Below are 21,242 nucleotides of genomic sequence, written 5' to 3' on the forward strand. Positions count from 1 at the left end.
CTCCAGCTACGTGTGCAGGGAGCAGGGAGCCGGCACTGGCAGCGTGAGAGCGGCGGACGCTAGTAACTAAGGTAAATATCGGGTAACCAAGGAAAGGGCTTCTTGGTTACCCGATGTTTACCGTGGTTACAGCTTACCGCAGGCTGCCAGACGCCGGCTCCCTGATCCCTGCTCGCTTCAGTTCGTTGCTCTCTTGCTGTCAGACACAGCGATGTGTGCTTCACAGCGGGAGAGCAATGAGCAAAAAATGAAGCAGGACATTCAGCAATGACCGGCGACCTCACAGCAAGGGCCAGGTCGTTGCCGGATGTCACACACAGCGACAGCGACGGGACGTCGCTGCTACGTCACAGAAAATGGTGACTTAGCAGCGACGTTGTTGTCGTCGTCGTCGCTATGTGACACCACCTTAAGAGAATAGTGGAAATACAGTAAACTATTTTACAATATGAATACAGCAATTCTGACTAAACAGGATATTAAAGAAATTCCACCCACATACTTTACTTCTTTTATGGCAAATAAATACTATTATATAGAGTAATGTCTTGGTAGTAATACCTTAATCTAAAGTACACCACTTTAAAACTCAAGTCCGTCACAGTTGTTACGTTGTCTTTCTGTTGACAATAAAAATTGTCACACAGGCTGTAATGAAAGTCAGTGGTATTACATCTTCAGGCCAAAAGTCCTTTATAGATGAATGTTTTTGATAACATGTTATGCTGAAGTCTCAGTCGTCTGAAGCACGGCCCAGGCCCCCTCTGTTCCTGTAACGCTGGCTGGTGATGAGTCAGTGAGCCGTAGTGGATCCACTGGACCACAATGGGGATCCAGGCTTACCGTGACAAGGGAGGGGTTTGACTAAGCAACTATAGTGTAGATGCCAAGTGGCACCTCCAGGGCAATGTTCGGGACTGTGATAGCTGACCCCCAGGGCAGAAAGAGGGCTCACGTACAGACAGTCAAAGTCTCTAGTGCTGAGAGGTAAAAGTGGGATGGCTGGTACAGACAGGACAACAGATGAGGGCTGGTATTGTTGGCATGGCAGATACTGACAAGTATGGGACACAGGTATGGGTAGCAGGCAGTGGACAAATGGGACCTGACAACTAGATAGCTAGATGTCATTAGCTGACTAACCGTCCATATTGCTCAGGCATTTCCCCTAATGGGAGGGTGCCTTAAGTAGCTAGTGCATCTCAGCCATAGGCTGAGAAGCAGTTCCTGAAATAAGTGCACTGGCCCTTTAAGAGACTGAGCATGCACGCAATGGCGGGGGTGTGACACCCTGGCAAAACCAGGTAGTCACAGTTAGGCCCCGCACAACACCTTAACTCACTAGGAAACATACAGCCAACCAGAAAACCCTAGTCACCCCCCCTTAGGGAAAGATAGACACACCAGTGTGACCAGGCAGTTGGGACATGTCCTCCCAGGGGTCCAGACAACCCGGGGCGGGAAAAAGAGCAGCCAAGCTTTAGAGTTCAGTTTGGAGAGGAGTGTGGGCTGGAGCTAAGTGTAGCTCCAGCAGTGAAGTTCAAGTTGAACGGTACAAGAGTAGGAGCCCTGGGGCCACTGGCTAGGAGGCAGACGGTCGTCTCCGTCGGCAGGAGACAGGAAGACGGCTCGGTGGAACCGAGGTGGACCGGGACAGGGTTGTAGCCCGCTTGTACCGATGAGGGGAACCGACCCGGAAACCGAAGCACAAAGGGGGGTACTCGGACCCTGAAGCCAGGACCAGAACCAACTGGAGCTGGTTAATTAACCGATTGAGGCCAGGACTAGAGGTCCTGTCCCACCCAAAGTCCCTCATAGAAGACAACAGCCCACCGATAAGGGATAAGAGGTCACCGCCAGGGCCCATAGATCCCACGGGCCAGCGTCTGCGGGCACGGCTCCTTAGGCCACATCCAGCCGGGAGTGGACTCCTGAGTTTCACACTAGGAAAGTCCACCTTTCACACAGCAGTGCAGGAAAAGAATAGAGACCACCAGCCGGGTGGGGGACCAGAACGCAACTGGCCGCGGCACCTGCCACCATCACCTTGGTTTACCAGAGACTTGTGTGTTTTACTAACAGTGAGTACACCAGCACCCCCTGCGGCCGCCATCCCCTGAACACGCCAACCGGGTCCTGGGGCCACTATCCCTGCCCACGGAGGGGTTAACAACTTGCTGCACAACATCTCCCCCCGGATGCCCCATAACAGCAGTGGTGGTGTGCCACCTCACCACACAACGTGGGTGACGTCACAAACTTAATACGGCCCAGCCCGTACATATACGTCCTCCCATTTATTCGGCGTGTCCGTGAGACCCCCGGGTTTGGAGAACCTCGAGCCACCACCACTGAAGGCCCGGATCCGAGCAGCGCCAGCTGCTGGCACAGGGGCAGCACAGGGGATTTGGCAGCATGCACAGGCCTTGGGAGCAGTAAGCAGGGCTGACACGCTTGGAGGACTGCGAGGTAGCGAGTCACGGTGCAGTCTAGCTGCAGCGGTGAGTGAGTTGGCGTCCCTGATGTCGAGAGGCAGAGCAGTGCAGGGACACTGGTGCTACAGTACCATAATTCTATGCCTCAGATCGTAGTTCACACAAATGCTTATCTTCTTCTGTCTGCTCACACTCTCATAGCTCTGGCTCTGCTCACACGCCTCTGATCCCATTCACTTGGTCACAGATCTGGTTTTGGACACTAATCTCTTGTCTCTCAGTTCTGATTCTGGCCACTCATCTCTTTCTTAGTTGGATCACTCCTCCTCACTCAGGCTGAGGCTTCACTTCACTGGTCTGGCCCATGCTAGTAATTGCAGCTATAAGCCAGCTCAGCTGCCTTCACATGTCTACCCTGACACAGATTTTGTGTTATACCATGCCTGATGAAGAGACCTGAGTAGTCTCGAAAGCTTGCAATTATTACCATCTTTTCAGTTAGCCATTAAAAGGTATCAACCACTGAGGACTTCAGTTCTTTTAAACAAAAATTTTTTTTACCCTGACACAGGCACAGGTTTCGACTCGTCCCCTTCTCTGCCCTCCTGAGCTTTTTATAATTCCTAGCTGTGACACAGCTGTCACCTGACCTGGTATCTCTTACTATCTCTTCCTCTCTAGAATATATACTTGTCCCTCCAGTTGCTGTTGACATAGTTCTCTCTTCCTTATAGTGTTTGACCAGCAGATGGTGATGTTCGTTTTCATAGCTCTATTATGCACTAACTCCATCTACTTACAGTACATTTCTTTTACTCAAAAGTATAGAGTTCCAATAGTCTTCATATTTTTTAGCATGGGCCTTGTTAAAATGTAGGTTGGCTTTTTTGTGTATGGGCTTCAGGAGAGGCTTTTTTCGTGGACTAAAGCAATGCATGCCATTCCTCTGCAGTATACGCCATATTGTGTCACAGGAAATACTCACCCTGGTTTGTCTTTCTACTTCTTTAGCTATTTGCAGTGAATTTGCATGTTGATTTAGTTTAATCCTCCTTATCAGAAGATACTCCTGTTTAGGTGTTAACTTCTATAGTCGGCCTAGACATCTCTATGAGATGATTGCAAGACTATTTTTGTTAATTTTTTTGTATCTCTTTCGGTATAGTAGTCTGAATGAAAGTAAAGCTTTGTGGATCTTCTTATAGCCTTCACTGTTCTTGTGTAAATAAATTATTTTCTTTCTCAGGTCTTGTGACATTTCTTTTCCATGTGGTGCCATTGCTGACATCATGAATTGGGGAGGGATTTTCTTTGTGAAGTATTGCCTATTTGTAGACCTGTCTGCTGGACACCTGTTTAATGAATAACTAGACTTATAGTCAACATTTAGAGTTAAAGTGTACTGTAATTTTTCAACATGCAATTTGTTAGGAAAATTACTTTTGGAATCTGCAAAATAACAAAACTTGTTTGCAATCAGTGCCCACATTTGTGGGAGTATTTTGTAGTTAAGTTTATGTCATAGAAAATGTTGATTCTGAAAGGAAACTAAAGGTTTTTTGATAAACATGTTGGGGTTTGCTCATGTATGCTGAGCACTGTATGCCTGGAAACATCCAGATTTTCTTTACCCTTCTCATCAGAAGATGCTGCTGGACTTGGAATTATCTTTCAATAACTACTCCCCTCTAGGCCAACTCATCCTACTTCATATTCAAAACCCTAATCTACCCCTTCCTCCACTCTCAACTATATCACACTCAATATTAATATGGAAAAATCTTTGTAAAACGTAAAAAAAAAAAATCCAAAAATGCAATCAAATTAAAAATTTTCCTCTTCAATTCTTGGCATATTTATCAAAATCAGAAATTCCAAAACAATGGACAAAACAAGGTATAAAATGATTCAAGCATATACATGATGGTTCAGACTCTGTTTTATGTTAAATAAAAACTCAAAACTTTAAAAAAAAAACCGATTCCTATGTCCCAGAAATTGTTAGTACTCTTTTTTGCAATCTAAACGACAACATCTAGAACACCAGATAACTTTATAATTTTTTCAATAAAGATCTAAAATTTTAAAAGCTACGTTATATGGTAAAATGGGAGAGGAACTTAAATATGGAAATTTCTGAGGAGAAATGGATCTTCTCTTTAAAAGCAACTTATTCTTCTAACATTTGCTCCTTACTACATGAATTGTTTCATAAGCTACTAACTCGCTGGTACTACACACCGGCTAGACTCAATAAAATTAATAATAAAATTTCCCCCATTTGTTGGAGAGGATGTAAAGACAAAGGCACGCTCATACACATATTCTGGGAATGCCCAAAATACAAATCATCTGGATAGAAGCTGCTAATTTGATAAATAAAATTGTACATTCAAAAATTAAAATAACGCCACAAATGGCTCTACTCTCAATTGACCTAGAATCCATTAACCCGTGTCATACTCCAATTATTATCCATATTCTCCTCCTAATAAAAAATTCCATTGCAGCAAATTGGAAAAGTGACAATATACCAAGCATAATGGCCTTTATTTTACCTCCTGGACCACACCCTGGGATGGAGATATGTGAATAGCCATCTCATCCATCCCTTCGACTGTTCACAAAAAAACCCCGGCCCTTGTTATAGCCGATTAACTCTCACAGTACATAACATGCTGGAGCCTGCATCCGGATTTCACATCAACAAAGCTATCAACTTACATAGTTACATAGTTACTTAGGTTGAAAAAAGACCTAGGTCCATCTAGTGCAACCTTCCTCCACCAATTCTACATTTTGTCTCTAAGTCACTTATAACCAACAATGTTGTGTGTACTGAGGAAATCATCCAGCCCTTTTTTAAAAGCTGTTATAGTATCTGCCATTACTACCTCTTGTGGTAGGGCATTCCACAGTCTGACTGCTCTAACTGTAAAGAACCCTTTCCTATTTAGCTGCCGAAATCGCTTTTCTACTCAGTGTATGCCCTCTGGTCCTTAGTATTGTCTTTGGAAGAAATAAGTCATGTGTCAGTCCTTTATATTGACCACACATGTATTTATACATATAAATGAGATCTCCTCTGAGACGTCTTTTTTCTAAGCTAAACATATCTAACTTTTCCAACCTGTCATCATATGGGAGACCTTCCATTCCTTGTAGTAGTCTAGTTACCCGCCTTTGAACTGACTCTAACTTCTGAATGTCCTTTTTAAAACTGGATCCCATATTCTAGATGTGGCCTTACAAGTCACCTATAGAGGGGTAACAATACGTTGGGATCACAGGATCTAATCTCTCTTTTTATACACCCTAAAATCTTGTTTGCTTTAGCAGCTGCTGCCTGACATTGAGTGCTGCTGCTCAGCTTATTTGTAATGAGAATACCCAAGTCCTTCTCCTGTTCTGTAGTCCCGAGTTTACTTCCATTTAATGTATACACAGCTATAGGATTACTCCATCCTAGGTGCATTACTTTACATTTATCAACATTAAAGCTCATTTGCCAAGTATCTGCCCATTCTGACATCTTATCCAGATCTATTTTGCTATATTGTATTATAAAGATCAGTTTTTAATATCCTACATAGTTTGATCAAATATATCTCCCCTCCTGGATTTTAACAGTGACCATCTTAGGCTACTTTCACACATCCGGATTTTTGCTCTGCGGCACAATACGGCGTTCTGCAGAAAAACCGCAACCGGCTTTTGTAACGCCGGTTGCGTTTTTTTTGCATAGACTTACATTAGTGCGGTATTGTGCCGCAGGGGCTTGCGTTCGGTCCGGTTTTTGCCGCATGCGGCAGATTTTGCCGATGCCACGGCCGGATCAAACGTTCCCTGCAACCTTTTTTGCTCCGGCAAAAAACATCGCATCGCGCCGCATCCGGCCGCTGTGGCGCATTTTTCAATGCATGCCTATGGAGGCCGGATGGGGCGCGATGCGGAAAAAACCGCATCCGCTCGCCGCATGCGGTTTTTTCCACTGCGCATGCTCAGTAGCATGCCGCAACCGGAAAAAAACGGACGGGCCGCATGTAAAAACTTATGCAAAGGATGCGGTGTTTTCACCGCATCCGTTGCATAGTTTTCACAGCCGGATTGAGCCGCAGTGCTCAAACCGGATGTGTGAAAGTAGCCTTACACAGGTCACAATTTACAATGATGTCTTAAGGAACAAATGCTGAGCGTACATGCTAAAGACTGGAGACCATTTTTAGCAGTTTCTAACTTACAAGCTTCTTTACGTTATTACATTACAGTAAGAGGAGTCAATTCTTGTTAGCATACATAATACATTGCAGAGAGCTTCTAGCAGGCTGGCATAAAAGCATCACACTGAATGAAATCTTTAAACAGAGATTACACTATAACTATGTTAATAAATGAGACTTTAATCAGCTTTACAGAATGTGAGCTTCTTCAGACCTCATTCTGTTTGATGAGCTCACCTGCAGTGTTCGCGTTCTGATATCTGGCGGAATGAAGCCATTTGGCTTGATTACAATCATCACACAACCTGAATAACAGGAGACAGAGATGGAACTTCCAAATAGGGGTTCACAAACGGACATTATTTAAATTTATTTAATGGTAATTCAATCATATGTATACTTATTAAAATTTGTGATTATTCTAACATGGGATAAGTCAACACAAACTGTTCCATTTATTTACCATTCCTAAAGTCCTGTATATGGTTATAAAGGATTTTCAAGTTAAAGGGGAACTGTCAGCTCCAAAAATGCTATTTACCTGCATATATAATGGCAGTTTTTAGATAAATTGAGTTTAAATCACATCAGGTTGGCTTACTGAAGCAGCAGCTACTGGGCGAATATGAAGTTATATTCTTGCTTCCAGCCATTAGGGCTATGTAGTGAGGTATTACAGTCATCGCTCACTACACAGTGACTGTAATCACTCCCCTGCACTTGATTGACAGCACTGGTGAACACAAACAGAAAAGGGCCCCTGTGAAAGAACAGAATATGGGCCCTTTTCAGTCCAATAATTCATCAAAATTCACAATTCCACCTATTTTGGAAGTAAAAATGGGCTCCCCAACCCCTTGGACCCCTGTGCAGCTGCACAGGATGCACCAATGATATGTCCACCCTGACTGACAACCTACTCTATGAGGGGCTGCTAATATGTCTTTGGCTTTACCCAGAAAGAAATGAGATAGGATGATGAAACGTTACATTTATTCCACATACTCTCCACTGTTGTCAACACACTTCTTATATCGGAATTCCAAGTTCTGTAAGCCTAGCAAAAAGAAGGATTTCGGTTGTGCCTCTAACCAGGCATGTGTAGCAGCCATGGCATCAGAAATGGTGAGAAATTTATTACCCTTGAGGTGTTTCTTCATGTTTGGAAACAGATGATAGTTGGAGGGAAGTAGATCTGGTGAATAAGGTGGGTGGTCAACCAGCTGGAAGCCCAGCTCTGCCAGTTTTGCTGTGGTCACTTGTGCAGTGTGAGCGGAGGCGTTGTCTTGCAGGAATTAGATTCCGTTGGACACCTTTCCACGCCTTTTGGCCTTCAGAGCTGCCTTCAATTTGTCCCAAAGTTCAATGTAATACCTTGCATTGATGGTGGAACCCTTTTGAAGGTAGTCCACTAACAGCACGCCCTCCTTATCCCAGAACACAGACGCCATCACCTTAGTAGCTGATTTTTGCATCCTGAACTTCTTTGGATGAGGAGAACCACTGTGCCTCCACTCTTTTGACTGGTCGTTGTTTTCAGGGTCATACAAATAAATCCAGGTCTCATCCATAATGACCAGTCAATCCAGGAAGCCCTTATCAATTCGGAAATGCTGACAAATGGATCGGGAAGTTTTCACTCGCATGCGTCTCTGATCTGTTGTCAAACATTTGGGACCCACTTTGCAGATAGTTTCCTCATGTCCAAATGTTCATGGATAATGACACAAGCACATTCATGGGAAACCTCCATGGTATCTGCTATTGCTTTAGCTGAAACTTAACGATTCTCCAGTATGAGGTTGTGCACAGCATCGACGCTCTCCGGAACAACAACCACTCTCGGTCGTCCAGGACATTCCTCATCATCGGTGCTGAAGTGACCTGTTTTAAATTTGGCAACCCAGTTCTTAACTGTGGAATATGAAGGAATTCATCGCCAAATGTCTGCGACATATCACCATTATTATCCTTCACGGACTTTCCCTGCAGAAACAAGAATTTTATCACTCCTCTGCTCTCAGTTGCTGTAAATATTGCATTAGACTCCGCAATTTTGTTTTCCCGCGTGTGTAGAACACTGTAGCCATAAGCAACAAACACAACATTTTGAAAACATATTAGGCCTTGTGCGCACACTGCGTTTTTACCCGCAGTTTTACCCGCGGTTTTGCTGCAGAAATTTCTTGAGAAATGTTTGTAACCTTTCTGCAGACATTTCCCAGCAAAACCTATGGGGAAAAAATAGCTGTGTGCACACTGCGTTTTTTTCTCAAGAAAATTCTTTCTGCAGAATTTCTTGAGAAAATTTCTTGAGAAAATGTGCATGTCACTTCTTTTCCGTAGGTACCTGCGGTATTTCACGCCATTCACTGTAATGTAATCGAGAAATACCGCGGGTATACCGCAGGTAGCAAATGATGTGCGGTATACCTGCGGTAATGTTCATCACTTCCTGCGTTTTGCAGGGAAGTGATGTCATTATGACAGGAAGAGGAAGCGGAGCAGAGTAAACGCACACACACATCACAGACACAGACATAGAATACACACACATCACACTCACACAGACACAGACATATAGAATACACATACAAATCAAACGTACATTTAAAAAAACAAAAAAACAAAAAACATGTCCTCTTCTGTATTTTTACCGTCCAGCTGAGGTAAACACACAGCGGCGGCCTGGTATTCTCAGGCTGGGGAGGGCGAGGGACAGGGTTAATGCCCTCCCCCTCCCGCAGCCGAGAATATCAGCCCGCAGCTGCCCCTGGACTATCACATCCATTATGCCGCAGTCCCGGAGTGTCCACGGCTCTTCCAGATTGCCGTGATGCGGTGGCAATCAGGGTAATAATGAGTTAAATGGCAGCGGATCGCTGCCATTTAAGTCGAGGCTTAATCATGGCAGCATCTATGAGACAGCTGACATGATTAACCCGTAAGTAAAGTGAATAAACACACACACCGAAAAATCCTTTATTTTAAATAAAAGACAAAAAGCCCCCTCTTTCACCCCTTTATTAACCCCCCCAACACACAGCTCCGGCGTAATCCACGCAGGTCCCACGATGCTTGCATCCAGCAACGACTGACACATACTCAATGCAGCCTCGTAACGAGGATGCAGAGGTAATTACAGGTCATTTCCCCCGGTCGGTAATGTGAACACACTACCGCTCGTGAGAAATGCAGTGTGTGCTCACAGGGACTCTATCTATTGATTGATCTGTCCTCTATCTATCCCTCTATCTATCCTTCTATCTATCTATCCTTCTATCTATCTATCTATCCTTCTATCTATCTATCTATCCATCTATTTATCTATCAATTATCTATTTATTTATCTATCTATCATCCATCTATCTCTCCATCCATCTATCCATCTATCTATCTATCTATCTATCCATCTATCCATCCATCTATCTATCCTTCTATCTATCTATCTATCTATCTATCTATCTATCCTTCTATCTATCTGTCTATCCTTCTATCTATCTATCTATCCTTCTATCTATCTATCTATCCATTATCTATCTATTTCTCTATCTACCTATATCAGAAGGAAATGACCTTTTTTTTTTCTTTTCTCTTTTTCAACATACTTTATTTATAAAAAAAAAAAAGCAGGGACCAACCTGTGGAAAAACCGCGGCAAAAACGCACTAAAAATGCGGCAAAACTGCATGCGTTTGTCCCGCGTTTTTTTACCGCAGATGCGGTAATCTTCAACTCCCAGAAGTTTCTCAAGAAATTTTCTTGAGAAAAATCACTTTTCTAGTGCGCACATAGCCTTAAACACATAAGGCTTTCATGTGATGTAACATTCATTACCATAGAAACAAAAAAAGATCACAAACCCAAAGACTTATCAGCAGCCCCTCATACACAAGCTGCACACACACACACACACACACACACACACACACACACACACACACACTTAGAATAATTACAGTATGCTTACAGTGTAGTGAGTGACTGTAACGACCCAGCGCACCACCACAATGACTGGAATCGAACAACCTCAAGGGAGAATATGACTTCCTAGCAAGCCAAACCCACATATTTCCTGGCAAATGATAACTGTGATTCAGCCTTCATCCTCCTTATAATAGACGAGGATGTAACGAAGCTCCACCCACAGCTATTGATCTGTTCCATACCACTGGCAATCTGTGATGGTGATATTTACAGCACTCTGACAGTAGGGCATGCCATTTAAAGTGCCGTTTGGCAGGCTAGTGATGTGATCGCCAGACGCCATTGGGTTGATGTGACCGCCGGAAGTCTGCTGCAGACCCCTGTGCCTTTCATGATAGTACTCCTGTGAAAGCTGACCCGTGGCTGATGTAAATAGGAAACGGTGACTTTTACTATATACAGCAGTGCTGTGGCATTATTATGTGTAGCACAGGGGATCGAATGATCGCAGGTTCACAGTACAGTAAAAAGTGAAAAAAAGTGTTTTAAATATATGAAGAAAAAAATATTTATATAAAAGTTCAAATCATTCTCCCTTTTGCCATTTAAGATTAAGAAATATAGATATATATTTTTTTTAAATACACATATTTGGTATCACGGTATTTGTAAAGGTCTGATCCATCAGAATATAAAATAAATTAATCCAAATGGTAAAGGGCTTAAGGAAAGAAAAATAAAAAATCCAGAATTCTTTTTTATCTGCCACTATTAAAGGCTACTAAAATATTGCATCTACTGCAAAATTATATCAATAAAACCACCAGCAATAAGAAAGCCATCACAAAGTTCCATTTCCCAAAATTTGAAAACGCTATGGTACTCAGAAAATTGTGACACTAGAAAAATTTTTTTTAACAAAGTTCTGATAAGTGGTGAAAAAATAAGTAAAATAAAGACTATGCCTCTTTGTTATCACCATTATTATACTGACCTTGAAAGTTATATTGCCAGGTAATTTTAATTTTGAAATGAATGCTGTAAAAAATATATATAGATATTTGTGAAATACACTTTTTATGTTATTTTGCCACACTTAGACTGGAAAGCGGGAAAAAGTTCTATCACATGATAAAATAATAATAATAATAATAATAATAATAAAAAAGTTTATATAGCGCCAACATATTCTGCAGCACTTAAAAATCAGGTGGGGGCTTGTATAGACAAAATCAAAATAAAATAGTACATAATTCAACAGCTACAGTAGGAATGAGGGCCCTGCTCGAAAGCTTACAATCTATGGGGAAGAAGGGGGAGACAAGAGGAGAAGCACACTTGTAGATCTGGTCTAGCCATCGTTATGCTAGTTTATTGGTTACATATAAGGATGAGTGATCTGGTCTTTAGACAGTAACCTTTTGGGTGCCCTTACGTGCTATTGGTTGTATGTAGTGTACCTACCCTGTGTCAGCGGCCGAGTCGCTCGGATCCGGAACCGCGGTCGCTCGAGGGGGTCTCTGGACTCGGGGAGGGGTTGCGCGGACACTCGAATTTAAAAGGGGGGAAATATGTACGGGGGGGGATTGGAAGTTTGTAGTGTGGAACTAGTCGGGTCCCGCTCACCTGTATGGCTAATGGAGTGAGCTTGCTGTCCTGTCCCACATTGCCTGATGCTGTCTCACATTGCCCGATCATGTTCCACATTGCCTTACCATGTCCCACATTGCCTTATCCTGTCCCACATTACCTTATCCTGTCCCACATTGCCCTATCATGTCCCACAGTGCCCTATCATGTCCCACAGTGCCCTAACATGTCCTACATTGCCCTATCATGTCCCACATTGCCATACCATGTCGCACATTGCCCTACCATGTCCCACACTGCGCTATCCTGTCCCACATTGCCCTATCCTGTCCCACATTGCCCTATCCTATCCCACAGTGCCCTATCATGTCTCACAATGCCCTATCCTGTCTCACATTGCCCTATCATGTCCCACATTGCTCAATACTGTCCCCCATTGCCCTATCATGTCCCCCATTGCCCTATTCTATCCTACATTGCCCAATAATGTCCCCCTTTCCCCCATCCTGTTCCCCCCTGCCCGATAGTGTCACTTATAGAGTGACACTGCTCCTCCCCCACCACGGCCCCTGCATCTAAACTGATTCTCCATGTCATATTCAGCTCCTCAGGAGCGCTTACCCGGTGCCTGCGTGTCCTCTTCTCTCGTGCGGCCACAGTGATGACAGCTCCTTCGCCTCAGTCCTGGAGCCGCACTATTCAAATGTATATGCGTCTGAAAGATGCGCGTACATTTGAATATGAGAGGCGAAGTCTGCAGGTCCTGCACGCACCCCATTATGTGCAGGCCTGAGGACTCCCGCAGTGCAAGGTCCTTTGGTGTGTCACATGACGGATGTCACCACAGCTCATTCTGCAACCACGGAAACTGCAGAGGTCACACAGAATTTGTGTGATCACTGCAGTGAGCTGGGGGCCCCTCAGAGTGTGGGGGCTCAGTCTGCCCACTCTAACGCTGGCACTGAAAAACAGCCCTGCCCAGCCCACAGTAACAAGCCCGCGGTACCCTGCACTGTTGTGAATGTCATCCGAGTGGGTGCTGGTGTGGAGCTCCCTCTAGTGGCCAGGAATGGTAATGAAGCTAAGTTTGAATCTATGATTCAGACAGGTGATGGAATTAATTGGAAATCCAGGAAGTCCTATTGCAGATCAGCCTAGTTTATTTAGGAGAGCATTTTGTACCTGGTGATTGCTGGTGATACATGTTCCTTCCTCTTTCTGAAGATGGCTGGGAGTTTTCCCTTCTGTTTCTCCCATTTATTTGGTGCCCGAATCTACTCTAGATAAGTTTACTGTTTCTATGCTTCATTGCTGGATTTGTACTTAAGAGTGTTTCTGCATGTTCCATTTAGTTCTGTGTTTGGTTTCTTGTATGTGAGGATCTGTATTTCTGCTTTTGTGAGCAGGGCAGTTCCTGCAGCAAGAAAGGGAGCTTGCTCCCTGTTCATATTTGGAGTATTTGTACTTTAGATTATTTGTTCTTTGATTTTGTTTCTTCCCATTATATCTGCAGTTCTGTTTAAAGTGTCTAGCATAAGAGTGCCTGATATAGTGGGGGAGAGACCGTGTTGTCTCAGATCTTTTTCCTATCAGAAGATTGGTATTTCTGCAGGGTTTTTGCTGGCCGCAATCAGTTATCTGCCCTGTCCTATCTAGTAAGTCGGGTCTCACCTTTGCTGGTCTATATTTTCTGTGTATTGTGTTTTCTTACATCACCGTTGTTGCATGTTTGGGGCTTGCTATTTCTTTGGGGACTGCTCGAGGCAAGTTAGGATTCCTCATTTCTATCTTTCAGGTGTAGCAAATTTCTCAGGCAGTGATGAGGTGTCTAGGTGGGTTAGGAACATCCCACTACTACTTCTAGTGTTGTCTGATAGGGGATTGCGGTCAGCTCAGTTTCCAACTACTCTTGTGGTTTTGTTATTTCCTTATTAATGGGATTTTTCGTGATCGTCCATGGTTACCAGAACATAACACTGCACAATATATAGCATGGGGGCCCACTGGGGATCGGGGGCCCACAGGAGGATTCCCCGGTGCTTCGGTGGGCCAGTCCGACACTGCTAGTATCACCCAATACAAATTCCTCTATGTTGCGAATATAGGGACCTGTGGGACAGTTAGAAAAAAATGACTAAGTTTTCCATCACAGTTGGTGGCCAGACGTTTAGAGAAAGGGGTGTTATTCTCACTGACAAAAAACAAACGTCTTGCATTGAATTGAAATGATAGGAAAGATGTATACATGCTGGACACCTTGCATGCAAACACCACTGTGATGGCCAGAAATGGGGGAATCACCACCACCACCACCAATAACCATGATACACATCAGGTAACAATGGAAACCGCTTTGCATAGTTGCCCGCTCGAAAACGCCCCCACACACTCTGTCCGCTCTGCCACACCCCCCACACACTCTGCCCACTCGGCCATGCCCACCACACACTCTTCCTGCTCGGCCATGCCCCCCACACACATTGGACACCTATACACCTCCCCCCAGGACTAATCCACCTAATAGACACCCACTCTGCACGCTCAGCCACGCCCCCCACACACTCTGCCCGCTCGGCCATGCCCCCACACACATTGGGCACCTATACACCTCCCCCCAGGACTACTCCACCTAATAGACACCCACTCTGCCCGCTCGGCCATGCCCACCACACACTCTGCCCACTCGGCCACGCCCCCCCACACATTGGGCACCTATACACCTCCCCCCAGGACTACTCCACCTAATAGACACCTCCCCCCAGGACTACTCCTCCTATTATACTCCTCACCCCCAGGACTACTCCTCCTATTAGACTCCTCTCCCCCAGGAATACTCCTCCTATTAGACTCCTCTCCCCTCAGGACTACTCCTCCTATTATCCTCTTCTCCCCCCAGGAATCCTCCTCCTATTATACTTCTCTCCCCCAGGACTACTCCTGTTATTAGACTCCTCCCCCCAGGACTACTCCTCCTATTATACTCCTCTCCCCCAATAACACTCCTGCTATTATCCTCCTCTCCCCCCAGGACTACTCCTCCTATTAGTCTGCTCTCTCGCCAGGACTACTCCTCCTATTATACTCCTCTCCCCCAGGACTACTCCTACTATTAGACTCCTATCCTCCAAGGACAACTCCTCCTATTATACTCGTCTCCCCCCAGGACTACTCCTTCTATTATCCTCCTCTCCCTCTAGGACTACTCCTCCTATTATTATCCTCTCCCCCCAGGACTACTCCTCCTATTATTCTCCTCACCTCCATGACTACTCCTCCTATTATACGCCTCACCTCCAGGACTACTACTCCTATTATACTCCTCTCCCCCCCAGGACTACTTCTCCTATTATACTCCTCTCCCCCCAGGACTACTCCTCCTATTATCCTCCTCTCCCCCCAGGATTACTCCTCCTATTATCCTACTCTCTCCCCAGGACTACTCCTTTTATTATCCTCCTCTCTCATCAGGACTACTCCTCCTATTATCCTGCTCTCCCCCTATTATCCTGCTCTCCCCCCAGGACTACTATTCCTATTATACTCCTCTCCCCCCAGGACTACTCCTCCTATTATCCTCCTCTCTCCCCAGGACTACTCCTGCTATTATCCTGCTCTCCCCCTATTATCCTGCTCTCCCCCCAGGACTACTCCTCCTATTATCCTCCTCTCCCCCCCATGACTACTCCTCCTATTATATTCCTCTCTCCTCAGGACTACTCCTCCAACACACACACACTGCACAAAACATACCTCCCCAAAACACACACACACCCACACAAACTGCGCAACACACAGCACCACACACACACAACGCTGCAGACACACAGCGCTCCACAAGCAACGCAACACACACAACGCAACACACAAACAACACCGCTCTCACACACCCCCACACCCAGACAACACCCAGAACATTTACAGCGCCCTACACAAACACTTGGCAACTACACACAACAGCTATATATATATATATATATAACACAAATCATACATTAACTACACAATAAACTCTAGAATACCCGATGCGTTAGAATCGGGCCACCTTCTAGTCTATCTAATACAGATTGCTACCTATAATAGTTTCGTCCTCTCTAAAAAGTCGCAAGGACCACTCAGTTTCCTCCAGTACCAGGAGAAAATTGTTGAGCATCTCCTATTTGACTCAACAGCACAGGAGGCAACTTTTGAGCCTGAGAATATCCAGAGACTTACATTAAATTACGGATTCACGTCACTCCTGGAGGTTCTGATAGGGGCTCAGATAAGGTCCAACCCTGTCTTCATATAGAAAAATAATCTGGCACTCAATTGAATTGAAAGCAAAAGATCCCTTTAATTGGGTAATTCAAGTAGCAGTGTTTAGTTGGTATATGTTGGCCTAACTTCAAGACAACTTAAAACACGTATTAGGGAACACGTACGTGACATTGGAAATGCTACAGCAATCCAAGATACCTCCATCTTGAAACCGATGCCAAGACATTTCAAGTCCAAACATGGCTGTGACGGTAGCAGCCTGCGGGCTTTTGGAATTGATTGAGTAATCTTGGATAAGAGAGGAGGGGATTTTAAAAAACGGCTAGCTCAATTATAAACCCGTGGGATCTCAAAGATTGTCTGTGTCCGTCCACATGGTCTTAATGATGTGATTAGTTTTGTCCCGTTCCTGTAGTTTTTTTTAGTGTTATTCTAGTGTATACCCATCGGTATATATTTTAACTATTTTAATAAAAAAAACTTGGCACTTTTTATGCACTTTATTAATCCTCATTGTTTCTGTTTATTATCTTAGTTTTGTTATTTTTCATTCACACATCTTCATCTATGTTTTTCGTTTTTTCTATTTCCCTCTTCTTATCCCTTTTATTCTTATCATTATTCTCCTATTTATTATTTTTTTCTTTTTTCACTAATTTTATGAGTAGGCATGGCATAGTTATTAATACTATAATATATGATTCTATTCTTGCTCACTATTATTCACATTTTCATTTATCTCTTTTTTATTTTATCACTATTCTTCTTTTATTTATTTTTTATTTTTATTTTTTTTTATGTTTTTCTTTATTTAGCACTCTATATTACTTTCTTTATTGTTTTCATCTTTTTATTTTTCTTTGTTACCTATGGGTTCATACCCATATTTATCTATATATATAATTGTCTTATTCTGTCTGTCTGTCTGTCTGTCTGTCTATCTGTCTATCTGTCTGTCTTGCTCCAAAATTGTGCCCTTACGGTGACACAAAGCTGATTGGCCGCTGGGCTCGCCATGGCCCCGCCCCCCCACACGGATTGGCCGCTCGCCCAGGCTGCGCCCCCACACGGATTGGCCGGCCGCTCGCCCAGGCTCCGCCCCCCCACAGATTGGCCTCTCGCCCCGGCACCCTGCAGGCATTGGCAACTCGGCCATGCCACGCCCCACCCCCCTCACGCAATGCACGCTAGCTCTGGCCCCGCCCACCCCATTCCCCGAACCGACTCGGTCACGGAGCCACGACTCACAGGTGAGTACTGTACCCCCGGGAGCCCACATCAGCGTACGCCGCAAACCCAGCCGACACATACCCTCGCATTGCTGGGGCTGGCCAGCGTATGCTGGTGTGGGCTCCCGTGCGAGCGGGGGACGGGATACGCTGGTAACCATGGTAGCATAGTTACCAGCGCATCAAGGTCCTGCAGCGGCGGAACATACACACACACACACACATAACAGCACACACACACACACATCAGATCACACTCACTCTCACACACACCTCACATCGCATCCACACACTCACAACATCCTGGGATATCGCTTGCTTCTCGGCGCCGATACTGTGCTGTGAGCTTCCAGGACCTGCCGGAGGATCACATGGCCAGAAGCATGTGATATCTCCGGATGTTGTGAGTGTGAGCGCGTATGTGTGATATCGTCAATGTGTGTGTGCGTGAGTGTATGCGATCGGGTGTGTGTGAGTGTATGCGATCGGGTGTGTATGCGATCGGGTGTGTGTGAGTGTATGCGATCGGGTGTGTGTGTGTGTGTGTGTGTGTGAGTGTATGCGATCGGATCTGTGAGTGTCGGCAGAGGAGCACGGCGTGCTGAAGGAGGCTGGGAGGAGAGAGGCTGATCCTGGGGAAGGCTGGGAGGGGGAGGGGGGAGGCTGAGAGAAGAGAGGCTGATGCTGGGGGAGGCTGAGGCTGGGGTAGGCTAGGCTGATCCTGGGGAAGGCTGGGAGGGGGAGGCTGGGAGGGGGGAGGATGAGAGAAGAGAGGCTGGGGGAGGCTGAGGCTGGGGTAGGCTGGAAGGAGAGAGGCTGATGCTGGGGACAGAAAAGGCTGATGCTGGGAGGAGAGAGGCTGATCCTGGGGAAGGCTGGGAGGGGGAGGGGGGAGGCTGAGAGAAGAGAGGCTGATGCTGGGGTAGGCTAGGCTGATCCTGGGGAAGGCTGGGAGGGGTGTGCTGGGAGGGGGGAGGCTGAGAGAAGAAAGGCTGGGGGAGGCTGAGGCTGGGGTAGGCTGGAAGGAGAGAGGCTGATGCTGGGGACAGAAAAGGCTGATGCTGGGAGGAGAGAGGCTGATGCTGCGGGCAGAGAGGCTGATGCTGCGGGCAGAGAGGCTGATGCTGCGGGCAGAGAGGCTGATGTTGGTGCAGCATGGGGGATGGAGCACGATGGGGGGTGCGCAGCATGGGGGATGGAGCACGATGGGGGGTGCGCAGCATGGGGGATGGAGCACAATGGGGGGTGCGCAGCATGGGGGATGGAGCACGATGGGGAGTGCGCAGCATGGAGGATGGACCACGTTTGGGAGTGCGCAGCATGGGGCATGGAGCACATTTGGGAGTGCGCAGCATGGCGGATGGACCACGTTTGGGAGTGCGCAGCATGGGGGATGGAGCACATTTGGGAGTGCGCAGCATGGCGGATGAACCACGTTTGGGAGTGCGCAGCATGGTGGATGGAATACGTTTGGGAGTGCGCAGCATGGCGGATGGACCACGTTTGGGAGTGCGCAGCATTGCGGATGGACCACGTTTGGGAGTGCGCAGCATGGCGGATGGACCACGTTTGAGAGTGCGCAGCATGGCGGATGGAGCACATTTGGGAGTGCGCAGCATGGCGGATGGAGCACGTTTGGGAGTGCGCAGCATGGCGGATGGAGCACGTTTGGGAGTGCGCAGCATGGCGGATGGAGCACGTTTGGGAGTGCGCAGCATGGCGGATGGAGCATGTTTGGGAGTGCACAGCATGGCGGATGGAGCACGTTTGGGAGTGCGCAGCATGGCGGATGGACCATGTTTGGAAGTGCGCAGCATGGCGGATGGAGCACGTTTGGGAGTACGCAGCATGGCGGATGGAGCACGTTTGGGAGTGCGCAGCATGGCGGATGGAGCACGTTTGGGAGTGCGCAGCATGGGGGATGCAGCACGATGGGGAGTGCGCAGTATGGCGGATGGAGCACGTTTGGGAGTGCGCAGCATGGCGGATGGAGCACGATGGGGGGTGCGCAGCATGGCGGATTGAGCACGTTTGGGAGTGCGCAGCATGGGAGATGGAGCACGATGGGGAATGCGCAGCATAGGGGATGGAGCATGATGGGGAGTGCGCAGCATGGGGGATGGAGCACGATGGGAGGTGCACACCTCCCCCCAACACACACACACACACACACACACGCGCACTGCACAACACAACACACCACACACACACACACTGGGAACCACAAACACCGCCCTACACAGACACCCACACACACAGACAACGCCGCACACACACAACACTCAACACACAAACACCGCAGCATACATAAATATACGCACATACCGCACAACACACACATTGCACAAAACATACCTCCCCCCAAAACACACCACACACACACAAACCGTGCAACACACACAACACTCCACAAACAACGCAACACACGCAACACACGTACAACACCGCTCTCACCCCCCGCCACACCCAGAACATGTACAGCCCCTAAACAAACACTTGGCAACTACACACAACAACATCTAATATATATAACAAAAATTATACTTTAACTACACAATAAATTCTAGAATACCCGATGCTTTAGAATCGGGCCACCTTCTAGTATTTATATATGTGTCGTATATCTATATATTTTTGTAGTCTTATGCATATATATATTTTTTATTTTTTTATTGGATACTTTGCACTTTTTTACTTCTCACACTATTTGCACTTTATTGTGTTCATGCTTAGTGAACATTACCTTAATCACTATTAGTCCAATATTGTTACTCTTGTTACAACTGTTATTGTTATTGTTAATATTGTTCCTTTTTCCAACGGATCCCACTTTCTTGTGCCATCTCTAACCGCCCTGATGTGCGCTCCATCGTCCCGCCCGCTTCTTCATCGTCTTGGTTACACATGTTTAGACCTTGCTGCTCTCCTCCCATGCCATGACGTGTCTGACATGGGCGGACCATGGTGACGTCAGATGCTGGGTCCGATGAACGTGGAAGTGAAGTCGGAGGTAGGAGCGCCGCTAGCAACATGGCGATCGGTGAGTAGGGGTATAAAAACCCTGGGTATACACTACTAAGACGCCCCCTGGAAGAAGCAAATGCGAAGCGCGCATAGGGGTACTTTTTCTCACCTTTAGGTTGTCTTTATATGGCTTTGTGTTCCTTTGTGTGCTCTGATCCTTCCCCCCATGGCTCCTCTGAGTCAATCTTAGTTCTGGGAGGTCCTCTTTACTTCTGTTGATTTCATATTTCCCATCTGTGACTTTCACCACTATGTGGGCTTAATGGGGACTTTTGTATACAGTATATTTGAATCCTCTGCTGGGTGCCCTGCTCTTTGGCATATTTTCCTCTATATTATTGCAGAGATCTGTGGCTTATTATATTTGCTTTTCAATGGGTCGTTTATTACACTAGCTCCTTTTTGGTGCAGTTCATTTGTCTTGTTCCATTCATAACTGTGTTTGTTCCACCATTGCCACTTAATATCTAGCCTAAATTTTGCCTTAGGAGATTGCTATCTTTATCCTTGATGAACATCAAGGATGCTCATTTCCTCCTCATTTTTGCTTATATAGGGAC

The sequence above is a fragment of the Anomaloglossus baeobatrachus genome, chromosome 4 (assembly GCF_048569485.1).
Source record: "Anomaloglossus baeobatrachus isolate aAnoBae1 chromosome 4, aAnoBae1.hap1, whole genome shotgun sequence".
NCBI classification, from domain to species: domain Eukaryota; kingdom Metazoa; phylum Chordata; class Amphibia; order Anura; family Aromobatidae; genus Anomaloglossus; species Anomaloglossus baeobatrachus.